The sequence below is a fragment of the Pimephales promelas genome, chromosome 2, assembly GCF_988280905.1.
Source record: "Pimephales promelas chromosome 2, fPimPro1.hap1.1, whole genome shotgun sequence".
Taxonomy (NCBI): Eukaryota; Metazoa; Chordata; class Actinopteri; order Cypriniformes; family Leuciscidae; genus Pimephales; species Pimephales promelas.
The window spans coordinates 44,995,302-45,008,413 of NC_142770.1; the positions used below are offsets into that span (position 1 = coordinate 44,995,302).

The 13,112-nt window shown below is 41.1% G+C and overlaps 1 pseudogene; it reads left to right on the forward strand.

The window, feature by feature from the left end:
* The first annotated feature begins 1,961 nt into the window (after positions 1–1,961).
* Positions 1,962–11,582, forward strand: LOC148997605 (uncharacterized; annotated as a pseudogene).
* Positions 11,583–13,112: the final 1,530 nt, after the last annotated feature.

Here is a 13,112-nt window from a genome sequence, read left to right on the forward strand (position 1 = left end):
TAGAGAGTCATGTTTGCCACGTTAACTTCACTTTAGAGGAACAGTAGGCCTATTATAAATAGTAGTATTAGAAGTAGTAGTAGTAGGCTAGTAGAGTTTCCAAAATCAAATTAAATCAAGCTGGTTGCCGCTGGCTGCTATCAGTGGCGCGGATACGGTGTTCTCAATTGTGACCAGGGGCCTCATTTATAAACGTTGCGTACGCACAAAAGAAGGCGTACGCCGCTCTCTACGCAATAGTTGGTATTTATAAAAAACAAACTTGACGGCAAAATGTGTGGTCCTTCACGCCAGCTCTGACCCAGGCGTACGCACAAAAACGGGTGAAATGAGAAATGGCGACAACGTCGGCAGTTGGAAAAAACACGTGAAAGTGTGTGAAACTGTAGACGGTTGTGTAAAATAAATTGCAATACTGCCTCTCATAAATAACACGAAGACTTCACAAAGCAAGTCTTAACAGCTTACAATTACACGAACACCCGTTTGATCGATATGTAACAGAAATGCAAATTAACACATTTCCAAAAAGAAAGTGAAATATTTTCTGCTATAGGGTAATATTGGTATGCAATTCATTCTCATAAATAAGATGGTTACAGGGGCCCACAATTGAGGGGGCCCACAAATGAGCTGGACCCTAATTTAAAACAATCTGCCTCTTTAGCAATATTCAAAAAGAACTTAAAGCAACAATTACTGGAGAGATATAATTGAGGGTATTGAGGGAACCCCTCTCAATTGGTATGAGGATAAATTCAATTTAAAGTACAAAGGTACAATGTCTGTCTATTTCTGTCTGATGAAAGTAACTGTATTCCAAATACTCATAATTTAAAGTTTATTTGTTAATGGCATCTAAGTCGGTCCGCTCTGGTTACCAATGATAGGTGGGTGGGGAGGTGTTGGTGGTGGGATGGACCCCTATTTATAAGCTATTGCTTCTTGGGGATCCATTTTCACATTAGAATATATCTGTTTTCCTGATCAGTTGTTGGGAAAGTTACATTGATCTATGGTGTACTAAAGTAGTAGTTGCAATTGTAATGTGTGATGTACTACATAATTTATACTGCTTCTGTCTATACTATGTATACCCCAACAACTGCTTCTGTCGAAGTAAAATGTACTGAGTTATTGTGAAATAAATTATAGTGTACTAGTGTACTATGGTAAACAGAAAGAAATAATGTACAAACTGATATTCTCGCCAATATGTTCGTCTAACGGAGCAGATAGCCTATAGCAATTAGATAGTCGCTCAGATAGATAATTAGGGAGATATATAGATAGATCGATAAATATTATTTGTCCACTGGGGAAAGTTGTTTTCATAGTAAAAATGTCTTTTTACTTTATTCCTTTATTACTTTAATCATGGTATTCATGCATATGCCTTTAGTTTGTTTTATTTTTGATAAAATAACATACGCCTATGACGTGTCTCAACCATTCAGAAAGCTGCAAGAAATTACATTTGCGCTGAACTATTTCCCATTTCCAAGTAGATTATAACCGACATCTGTAGCTTGTCAGATGCAGAATTAAATGGATGTAAATAAAATGGCCCATCACAATGCGTATAATGACGCACAATGGCTGATCTTGAGCTCTTAGAAGATGTGGCGATTAAATGGAAGGATTCGGAGTGAACGCATCATCTTCACAACAAAAGGTGTGGAAAAATATATTATTTATTCAAGAATTCCCTCATTGTGCAGTTTATTTCAGTTTGGACGGTCTTGATTTCGCCCAACTCCTTGGCCACCTAATAGTATAGTAATTTTATAGTAAAACTATAAAACAATAGCTGTTATTATATGATTTTTTTCTACAGACATCTGTTGGTTTGTTAAAATGGATGACATGTCCTATGGGGATGATGATGAGTTTGATGCTGTGGATGATGGCAGGGATCGAGAAAGTACAGTGTTGAAGGTCCAGACACAGAAGACGAAGTGATGGAAGAGGCGCCTGTAGCTGATGACCTAGATGACAACAGATTGGACCTATGTAGAGACTTGGCAGATTGGGCAGTGGTCAATAGTCAATCACACAAATCACTCAATGACTTGCTCCAAGTTCTACGTAATCATGGACACAGTGACCTGCCCAAGGACTCACGGACACTGCTTTGTACTCCAAAAGTAGTGGAATGCCAGGCAAGATGTAACGGCGAATACATCTATTATGGTTTGGAAACTGGTAAACGCAGCACACTTCTGCAGTGCCCAGCTTCACCAGATCGCATTGCTGTCACCATTAATGTGGATGGTGTGCCATTATTCAGATCTAGTACTGCTAAATTCTGGCCCATGCTGGCAAAAGTTGAGGGATTTGAGCCTTTTATCATCTGCCTGTTTAGTGGAATGACAAAACCTGAACCATTGGAAGACTATGTCCAAGACCTGGTAGAAGAAATCAAGAGGCTCAGGGAAATTGGAATCCAACACAAGGGGAATGTCATACAGGTTGACATAAAAGCCTTTATCTGTGAGGCTCCAGCAAGAGCTTTCTTGAAAAATATAATCTACCACACTGGATACCACAGCTGTGAGAGGTGTGAAGAGGAGGGTGAATGGTTGGGCAAAATAGTGTTCAACAGCAAGGATACATCCCCTAGCAGGACAGATGAAAAGAGATGGCCTACAGAGCCAAACACCAGAATGGGAAGACACCACTGATCAGAGCAGGCATCCCATGTGTCAGCTCTTTTGTTCTTGATTACATGCACCTTGTTTGCCTTGGGGTTGTAAGGCGCATCCTGTACTACCTCGTAAACTCTCTCCGAGACAGACAGCTGAACTCTACAGTGAGCTCATTAAACTGAGGAACTCAATGCCCAGTGCGATGGCAAGGAAGCCCAGATCCCTTCAGGAGTTGGATAGATGGAAAGCCACTGAGTTCCGACAGTTCCTGCTGTACACTGGACCAGTGATACTCCATGGAGTTGTGGACCCGGATTTATACCACCACTTCCTTTGCTTGACAATTGGAATGTCGATCCTTCTTTCTGCAGATTGCGAGCGGAGAAACCACTTTCTACCATATGCAGCAGACCTCCTTAATCATTTTGTCATCAACAGCGCTGAGGTCTATGGAGATAAATTCACTGTCTACAATGTGCATCACATAAAACACCTCCATGAAGATGTTGCACATTTTGATTGTTCCTTAAATGAGATATCTGCTTTCCCTTTTGAGAACCATCTGAAAACCACCAAGAAGCTTGTCAAGACCAGCCATAACCCTTTGGTGCAAGTGGCTAAGCGAATGGTAGAGAAGGAGCATGCACAAAAAAAAAAAACCGAAACAGAAGCAAACTCGCCTGCAGCCAGTGTCAGGAAAGCAAAGGGACAGCTGCTTTTTGCTCCAAGATGGCAGCGTAGCTTTTGTAACTGAAAAAAAAAACAGATGAACAAATTGGTTTGCAGTGTCATCCCAAAACACTAAACCTCCAACCTATTTGAAAAGCCTTGCCAGTCTAAACTACTGGACATTGCTTTTGTTGGCAGTACCTGCAGCACAGCTAAAACACAGCTACTACAAATACAGGACTTGAAAACAAAAGCTGTATGTCTACCACATTCCGGAGGATATGCCATCTTCCCTTTGTTGCATAATGTTGAATGAAAAATTAAGGATTTTTTTTTTAGTTACCTTTTGTAGATTCAGACATGGTTTTTGCAAGGGCTGTTTGGATCGAGGGTGACAAACATTTTGAGGGTGTAATTCTAAAAAACTGGATCCTTGAAGATGAAAAGGTTGTGAAATGGCCAAAGATCCAGGTGCAGTCAGCACATAAAAAAGTTAAACCCCATGGAGGACTGGCTCACTTTCCTCAGATAAAGTCCAGTTTGGTTTATTTCTTTGCTCTTGGCTGACATGTGGCATTGCTATGGCCTGCTTGTGGCCCAGATCTGGCAAACAGGAGTGGCCCACCCAAGGGCCGTCATTCCACGCTGCATGTGGGCCAGATCCGCATCCCACAAGTGCCAGATGTGGGCCGGATCTGGGCCGAAACAATGTTGCTATCTGGGAGACAACTGCCCATGATGATGCAGGTCATGAGGGAGTAGGGATGGCTTGATACCACAATTTTGGCTTCGATACGATACCAGAACCTAATACCTCGGTACCGATACTAAATCGATATCACAGTCGGAAAAAAAAGGCTACATTTAAGTGAATTGAAACAATTTTATTAAACACTGCTTGAAACTCTCAACTACCATATGTGCAAAGAAAAGTATCAAAAAAAAAAAAAACATATCAAAATTTTAAAAATAAACAAATTATGTGCAGGTAAAATTTTGATTTGGGGAAAAAAATATTGATATTATACAATTAAAATAGGTTAATATCTATAATAATAGATTAACATAATAGAATAATAAAATGACGTAAACCATTAGCTGTCATGCATCAACAGAGAATTATCAACATTTATTGCATTTATTCATCTTGGTTTGGTTACTGTTTGTGTTTGGGTTCATATTATGCATATAATGCATTGCAAAAAGTAATGTTATGATGCTAAACATTTATTAGCATATTACATTTTTAGGTCATTTTATTACTGAATGATCTAGATTAATCACTGCTATATTGTTAGGCCAGGTTCCTTAATGAATGTTGACAAATGTAGCTTAATTGTAGGCTAATATTATTAATATTTATATTACTACCATCTCTCTCTCTCTATGGGTCGCCACAGCGGCAGTAATGCCATTCATTTTACTATCACTTTTATGCTTTATTAATTCAAATTAAATGAATATATTTGTTTGAAACTGCAAAAATGATGAGATCATGAGACGGTAACTGAATTGGTTCTAGCATGTCATGCAAGAAGATTTGAGCTTTCGTGTTTACCGTATCATATTTAATTGATAAGCTCTTATTTATGTGCGCTGTTCAGTGTTCAATAAAAGTCTAAATTAAATAATTTGAATGATGAACTCACCAGTTGATCTCTTGAACAAGTCCGGATGAGCAACTGACGAGCGCTTTGGCAGATTTGCATTCCATGGCAACACATTATTGAAAGCAAAGTTTGCAGAGTGGTGCATTGAGGTCTGTTTCTACACTATTCTCATTAATTTAGTAGGCAAAGTAATGCCTTATTTCACTCATACTGCTCTCTCTATTTGTTAATTTCGGGCGTGTAGAAATGGGCATGGATCCAATAGGTGGTTTGCAGTCACGTGATTGTGTTGACGCGCGGAATGCAGATGGAGGGCAAGGAGTGAAGAGCGCAATGGACGCTATTACAAGAGAAATATATCAACAGAAAATTGAGACATATGTTGGACGTGATCCTTACGTTATGAAGAGGACCGATTTTCAACTGAATTGAGAGATTTGCCTGCCATCGAGGCTGTAGATATCAGCAACTAATGGCGCTTTTCCACTGCATAGTACGGTTCGGTACGGCTCACTTGTGGTGCTTTTCCACTGCATGGTACAGTACAGTACGGTTCGCTTCGGGTCGCTTTAAATGGTACCTGGTCTGTTGAGGTTCCAAGCGTACCGTACCGGTACTAAAATGTGACGTGAAACACTGCAGATCACTGATTGGTCAGACAGAATCGTCACTACCAGCGTCACTACTAGCGTCATTGGATTTGCGACACGAGACACGAGACACTTTTTTAGCAGTATTTTTGTTTTGCTGCCATCAGCCTCATTTTAAACACATTTTTCCGTCTAGCAGTTAAAAACAACCACAAACCGAGAATCAGGAACACCATCCCCTCGATAGTCTCCATTGTTCCCGTGTTGTGGGTTTGAAAATGTGGCGCTTTTAAGATGATGTCATGGCAGTAGAGGCGCGCGCAAATAACGATCAGTCCCACACACTTTAGCTGTGTCCCAATGTGAAGGCTGCATCCTCCGAAGTCCGTATTTGAAGGACGGTTGGCCGTATTTGAAGACCGATTGCGTCACAGCCGCGCGACGAAGTACGTCCCAATTCAAAGGCTGCATCCGCGAAGGCCGCATTTAAAGGCCGATTGCGTCATCGCGGTGGGATGAAGGCTGTCCCAATTCAGTTATGCATCCTCCGAAGGCCGTATTCGAAGGCCGGTTGCGTCATTGCATCGCGACGAAGGCTTACCTAATTCAAAAGCGACGCCAAATGCACCCTTCATTTCCCCGTGAAAGGAACGATACATAAATGGACACTTCGCGGACTATCCTACCCGATCCTACCCCATAAATCATTGCGCGGGTGACGACAGCATTTTTATTTAAAAAAAGGGTGGCCGAGAGTTCAGTGGTGGACGGCAAATTCACATTTAAATGTAAAAGTATTATGTTTTTATTTACTCAAATAGCCAGAGAAACCAGTGTTAAGAGCCAAAAGTTTTTTTTTTTTTCGTTTTTTTTCTTCTTATTATTCATCTTAACTCATTCGTCAGCATTGCATGGTTTTGTCAAGTGGAAATGCGAAAACTGCTTTTATAGCCTTGTATTGCATTTCTTGTACATTGTATTTCTTTATTATTCATTATTTCATTATTTTATGCAACTTTAAATGTGTACACAAAAGAGAATTCATGGCTCTGGATATTTGTTTATTTTTGTAAGGGTCTCTGAGTGTTTGCAAGGTTGATACATTTATACTATAATATACTTTTGTTTTGTGTCGTTTAATGTAAAATGTGTAGTGTTGTGGTCCTGTGAGGGAAAAGGGTAGGCTACTTCACATTTGTACATGAATACTATCGCAGTATGAAGTTCCTTACATTCTCCCACTGGTTATTTAAAAATTAAAGTAACAAATTGTTGGTCCATTGTCACAATATTAACAAATTGTTGCTAACTTCAACTTCGTCCCATATCAAAGTGCGCACCTGAAGCGCTCGGACCGGTCTAGCCTGCGGAGGATTGTTCTTGTCGCCTAGCAACTGTTGTGACTGACAGCTGACGACGACGAGCGGGAGTAACGACGTTTGCACTGGACTTTTTATATTTGGTTTAAAATATTCAAATAGGATTGACAGCCTGTATAAATATATTCACCATGGTCCATTTAGACAATAAAAAGAAAACCCTACAAAATCGTATGGTACGATTAACATTTGAATAGGCTATTGGCTATATATGTGCCTATGTTTTATCATTATTATTTTTTAGGCTATTTCATTACAATATTTACGTAGGTTAACACCCAATATTTGAACAGTTTACAGTGTAATCTGGCTATTCAGGACGCAGCCTCTAGCATTAAACCAGCTCTGGCCAACTCTTGAGCCGAAAATACATGACTCGAAATATTTTTTTAGTGGTTATGTGAATTGAAATTATGTGATTTTATATATATTGCCCCTCATTTAAAGACAGGACAATATAAAACATAAAATTTCCAGTAAAATATAAAACAACAAAATGACAATAGCCTTTCTCCATAGCTGTTTACTCAGTTTCATTAAATGAATGATCAGGGTGGCAGCTGTACTCTCGCTCCGTTGCTTGGCGCCAGGAGCAGTAATAGGGAACACCTGGTTGCGCAATTAGGAAATCCCACGAAGGCTACATGAAGCGTCCTTCGAAGGCCAAATAGACTGCATCCTTCGAAGTCTACAGCCTTTGAAGTACGCAGCCTTCACATTGGGACACAGCAATTGAAGGGGTACTACTGCAGTGGAAACGCAAAGCGATCCGAACTGTTCCGCGCCGAGTCGAAGCGTACTGAGCCGAACCGTACCGTACTATGCAGTGGAAAAGCGCCATAACTCGTCTTACAGACATACTTTGACTTTACAAAGTTCGGAAACTAGTCTGGTACGTTTCACAAACAGCCACTTAAGTGTATTTAAATACCTGAATAATGTAATTATAAGCCACATAAATAATGTATTATCTCACATTTGACGAAGTGATCACTGCGCACACACACACACGCGCACACACACACTCACTGGCATTTTCCCATTTGGCTTTTCCCGACCGCAGACGAGGGTTTGCAAAGCATTTTTCCTGGTGTTTTTCTGTCAATTTCTTGTATTTTCCCCCCTTATGAACAACAACTTTGGCCACACGATAAAAACTCCTTGTGGTTTGATCGATCTGAGCAACCGTAAACGACGCAAAACATAGGCATTTTGAGTGTGTTATAGTGCTTCCTAAATATAGAAAATCACTTCCTGCCCTCCATCTGCGTTTCGCGCCATGGCAACACAGTGGCGTGACGTCACGTGAAAACAAGCTATATACTGTTACACATGTGTGCAGCACACAAAACAGTGTGCAAGTCATCTCGTGCTTGAAGGGTTTAAAGAGCCCCTATCACAGCATTTGAAATGTTCCTATTTTTGTTTTAGGAGTTCCCAAAAACAGTTTAACATGCATGCAAGGATAAACACTTTATTTGTCGTATAATATGCATTTATTTTTAACTGATTTGCTCACAGACTCCCAAATGATTCGTACAACGACTCGTTTTTCCAAACCACTCTAGCGTGACTCTAATCGGCGGTGATTGGTCAGATGACAGACCCATAAACATATTGATAAAGCACTACAGTACTACAAGATGCTCTATTCTTTGACAACTCCAATAACAGCGACAAACATTTCACATATTTAAAAAAAATTGACATTGGAGACCTAGAAGCTGCGCTGAGCGTAACTTACACACACGCGCACACACACACATACTGCCTCGCGCCCTGACGCAACAAAACCGTTCAAAACCCATAAAAGCAACAATTATTAATAATACTTACAGGTTGTGATTCGGAGGAGGAAGCTGATCCATATACACTGGGTAAGTAAGTTACTGAGCCCTCCTTCAGGAACAACCGCTTGTGAATGCACATTTGAATTCATTTATGTTTTTGAACTAACGTTATTTGTCAATAAAATGATGAGAACACAATCGGGCTATAGTGTTGATATGAACTCTAACCACCGATTCTTCACATGCTCGTCCCTGGTAAATGAAAACAAAGTGGCTGAACTATCTCTGCATAGTATAACACAGCGTCTTCTCGACATGATGCTATGATGAAGTGTTTGAGTGTGTAGACTTCGAGTTTACACTTCCGTCTGCGCGCGCAGTAACTGGGCGTGGCCAGTATGTATCTACGTCACGATGTAACAGCTAATGACTCGTTTCAAAAACAATTCATTTAATAGACTCACTTTTAAAAGACCATAACTTTATATACGGTGCACTTTCAGATTTTCATTCCCTTAGAGCTATATTCCACACCATATGAACAGTCATTTTCAAAAATCCATGATAGGGGCTCTTTAAAGACATTGAAATGCTCACAAAGGAATCAATTCGTTTTATAACGACTATCTGATTCCTGACCTCAAGATTTTCGATTCCCAACCCTACAGTTGAGTGAGGCATGCGTTAATGATTGTGGTATCCTTACAGGAGTGTTAACCTTCTCTCTGTCTCTGTAGCGGCCATGAACTTCTCCACCTCCAGCAGTGAGAGCAGCTGCGGTACACCAATGACATACACCGATGACAAGCCTCCGTTCACCAGCCACTTCCGCAAACCCAGAGTTCAGTTTTTAGAGATGCCCAGTGAGTCCGGCGGCTCGGACAGGTTGACGAGGTGAAACAGAAAACTGTTTAAGCCTAAACAGATTATGTTAGCTAGTCTGCGAAGAGGACGTTTATGTCACTTATTCACTCTGTTTATTTTTTGTTTGTTTGTTTGTTTTTTCAGACAGCAGAGTGGGATAAACGAAAGACTTCTGGGGGAAAGATATGCATGGCATTTAGTGAACACAAGACTGCGACAATGCAGATCGCCGTGTTTGCCCTCACAATGGAGGAGGCAGCAGTAAGTACACTTACAGGCTAAATTTGCTTTACCATGAGATACAGTAACACCAGCAATGATATTAATTGTATTGGTATACAATTGTATGAGCATTACAAAAGCAATGGTATTTATTTTATTTACTTTTTGTCTCTGCAGATGCTGGATGCATACTATACTTGGATCCGCCCTGACTTCATCCGGCCGGATGTAGACAGTGCAGACAGGTTGTTTGTTTCTTCGTCAGGCACGAAAATTAAGAGTGCGACCAACGACCTCTCTCGTCTGCACATTTAGTAAGTATTGACAGCAGTCCAAAAGACCATAAAGTAGCATTTATTAAACGGATCAGCCTCTAGAAAATTATATAGTTCAAGTTTGGGAGTTTCATCTGATATTTCTGCCCCATTGCAGCTACAAACTGCCCAACATCACGAGCCAGCAGATACGTCGGACCGTGGAGACAGATGTGGCTGACAACTTTACAGAGGAGCAGAAGGCATCTGTGGCCCACTACATGGCCAATTCCAATGCAGTGGCAAACCAGCACTATAGGATGAAGACCCTAGATGCTATTGTGGCCACTTCAAACCTGCTCAGCTCCCTGACACGGTATGTAATTATCTGTACTATAATTATGTTATAAATCTGTTATTATAATGTCTCTCAATGCTCATCCATCAGTTCGTTAGTGTGTAACCTCCAGACCTTTTCAATATTGCAGCTCCTCTTCTGACGACTCTGGCGACGAGGGCACCCAGGCAGTGAAGAGAAGGCGGGTGGAAGAAGAGGTTGGCAGCCCAGCCCCGGACTTTAATGCTTTCCTGCAGGCCTTCCCTGTGGGAATCACTGGCCAACCACCCAACAAGACCCAGAGAGAAAAAGCTGGGTTCTCCGGCGACAGAGTCTTTTATGATAAGTGGAGGGCTCTGCAGTACAGCCTTCGGGAGCAACATCTTTTGGGTACGTGTATATACTTCCTTATGATCCAATGATTAGATTTGCTCCAACAGAAACATTTTGAACTAGTGTGTGAACCTGAATTTTAATTCAAATGTGCTCTCTTTGACAGCAAAATTCTCAAGACGTACCCCAACTGCAGCGATGGTGGCCAAAGTCATAGATGCAGAGGGCTGGACGGCCAATCATCCTCGTCCAGAGGACATCATGGCGAAGTGGAGGCCGCTCAGCAGAGCACAGGCGGAGAGTGACCCGGGCATCATCAAGGGGGTGACCAGGCAGAAATGGTCGGGTCTGGCTGTGAAGGCCTTTGGGGAGCAGAAAGGTATGTACAACTGTCTTATGAGCACAGTAAAATCCATAAATAAAATGAATATAATAACATCATGAACAGCACATTAATGACTCCCTCTTTTTGACCACAGGCGTTGTTGCAACCAAGGCCTTCGGGAAGGGCTCCATCCTGTGTGATTTCCACGGAAAGGTGATCACAGGTGCTGAGGGCAGGGAGATGGCAGAGACGCAGGACCAGCTGGGCAACCTGTTTTTCTTCAAACATGGCCCTGACGAAATCTGCATCGATGCGGAGACTTTCCCGTGTGAGTGCCACCCGTCTCTGGAAACCATCGGGAGATGGATTACACACTCAAAGAAGAAGTGCAACGTGCAGCCATGCCACTGCATAGTGAAGCTTCAGGGGGGAGACAGGCACGTCCTGCTCTTTCAGGCCACCACGGACATTAAGAAAGATGATAAGATCTGCTTCGACCACGGCATCAAGAAGAGGACTTTTCGTAGGGAGATAGAGGAGCTGGAGTGGCTGAACATTTGATTCTTTACAATTTGTGTCACATTTTATGACACAAGACTATGAACTATCAATGATTTGTTTGTCAACTGTGAGCTCGCGAATGAACTATAGATGTTTGGACAAAATTGGGAGCTTGCGTATGGACTTGATGTTCATGTAAAAGGAGCCTCAGTAGCGTCTAAACATTGTAGTTTCATGTAAAAGGAGCCTCAGTGTGACCAATGAAATAATTGACCTTGATCTACGTCCTGGAGCTGGAGTGGTTGGAACCCGGACAGACTCTATTTTTTCAGACTGTGATTTTGCCAGACGTCTCCTTGCCTCTCACAGACCATGTGTGACAAATTTAAATGGAGCCTCGTTGTGAACTGACAACCCAGACAGACTGTATTGTAAGTAGAGTAAAGTACTTGTTGTAAGTGTATTGTAAATACTTTGTATTGTACATGAATTTATGCTCACTAAAGTTATAAATCAGTCTATAAATGAAAGTACTTTCCCTACAGCTTTGAAAACAGCCATAGTAAAGCCTATACACAAGTCAGGAGATAAGCTCCAGGGGCCTCGTTTATAAACGTTGCATACACACAAAAGAAGGCGTACGCCGCTCTCTACGCAATAGTTGGTGTTTATAAAAAGCAAACTTGACGGTAAAATGTGCGGTCCTTCACGCCAGCTCTGACCCAGACGTACACACAAAAACGGGTGAAATGAGAAATGGCGACACCGTCGGCAGATGGAAAAACACGTGAATGTGTGTGAAACTGTATACGGTTGTGTAAAATAAATTGCATAAATAACACGAAGACTTCACAAAGCAAGTCTTACAATTAACAGCCTACACGAACACCCGTTTGATCGATCTGCAACAGAAATGAAAATTAACACATATTTCCAAAAAAGAAAGAAATATGTTCTTCAATAATATTGGCTTATACAATTCATTCTCATAAATAAGATGGTAAACAGAACAAAATAATGTACAAAACTGATATTCTCGCCATTACTAATGCCAAAAAGGCACTTGAGTGGCAAAAGGTTGCAGACGGCGTAAATGCTGAGCCTCACAACCTCGGACTGTGGCCGAAATAAAAAAGAAATGGTCGGACTTCAAAGTCGAGGCAAAAAAGCGTCTAGTCATTAATTCAATTAGAGAGGGCCAAGGAGTTGGGCGAAATCAAGACTGTCCTAACTGAAATAAACTGCACAATGAGGGAATTCTTCAATAAATAATATATTTTTCCACAGCTTTTGTTGTGAAGATGATGCTTCGAATCCTTCCATTTAATCGCCACATCTTCTAAGAGCTCAAGATCAGCCATTGTGCGTCATTATACGCATTGTGATGGGGCATTTTACTTACATCCATTTAATTCTGCATCTGACAAGCTACGGATGTCGCTTATAATCTAAATGGGAAATAGTTCAGCGCAAATGTAATTTCTTGCAGCTTTCTGAATGGTTGAGACACGTTATTTTATCAAAAATAAAACAAACTAAAGGCATATGCATGAATACCATGATTCCGGAGCTGATGAAGATATTTTTACA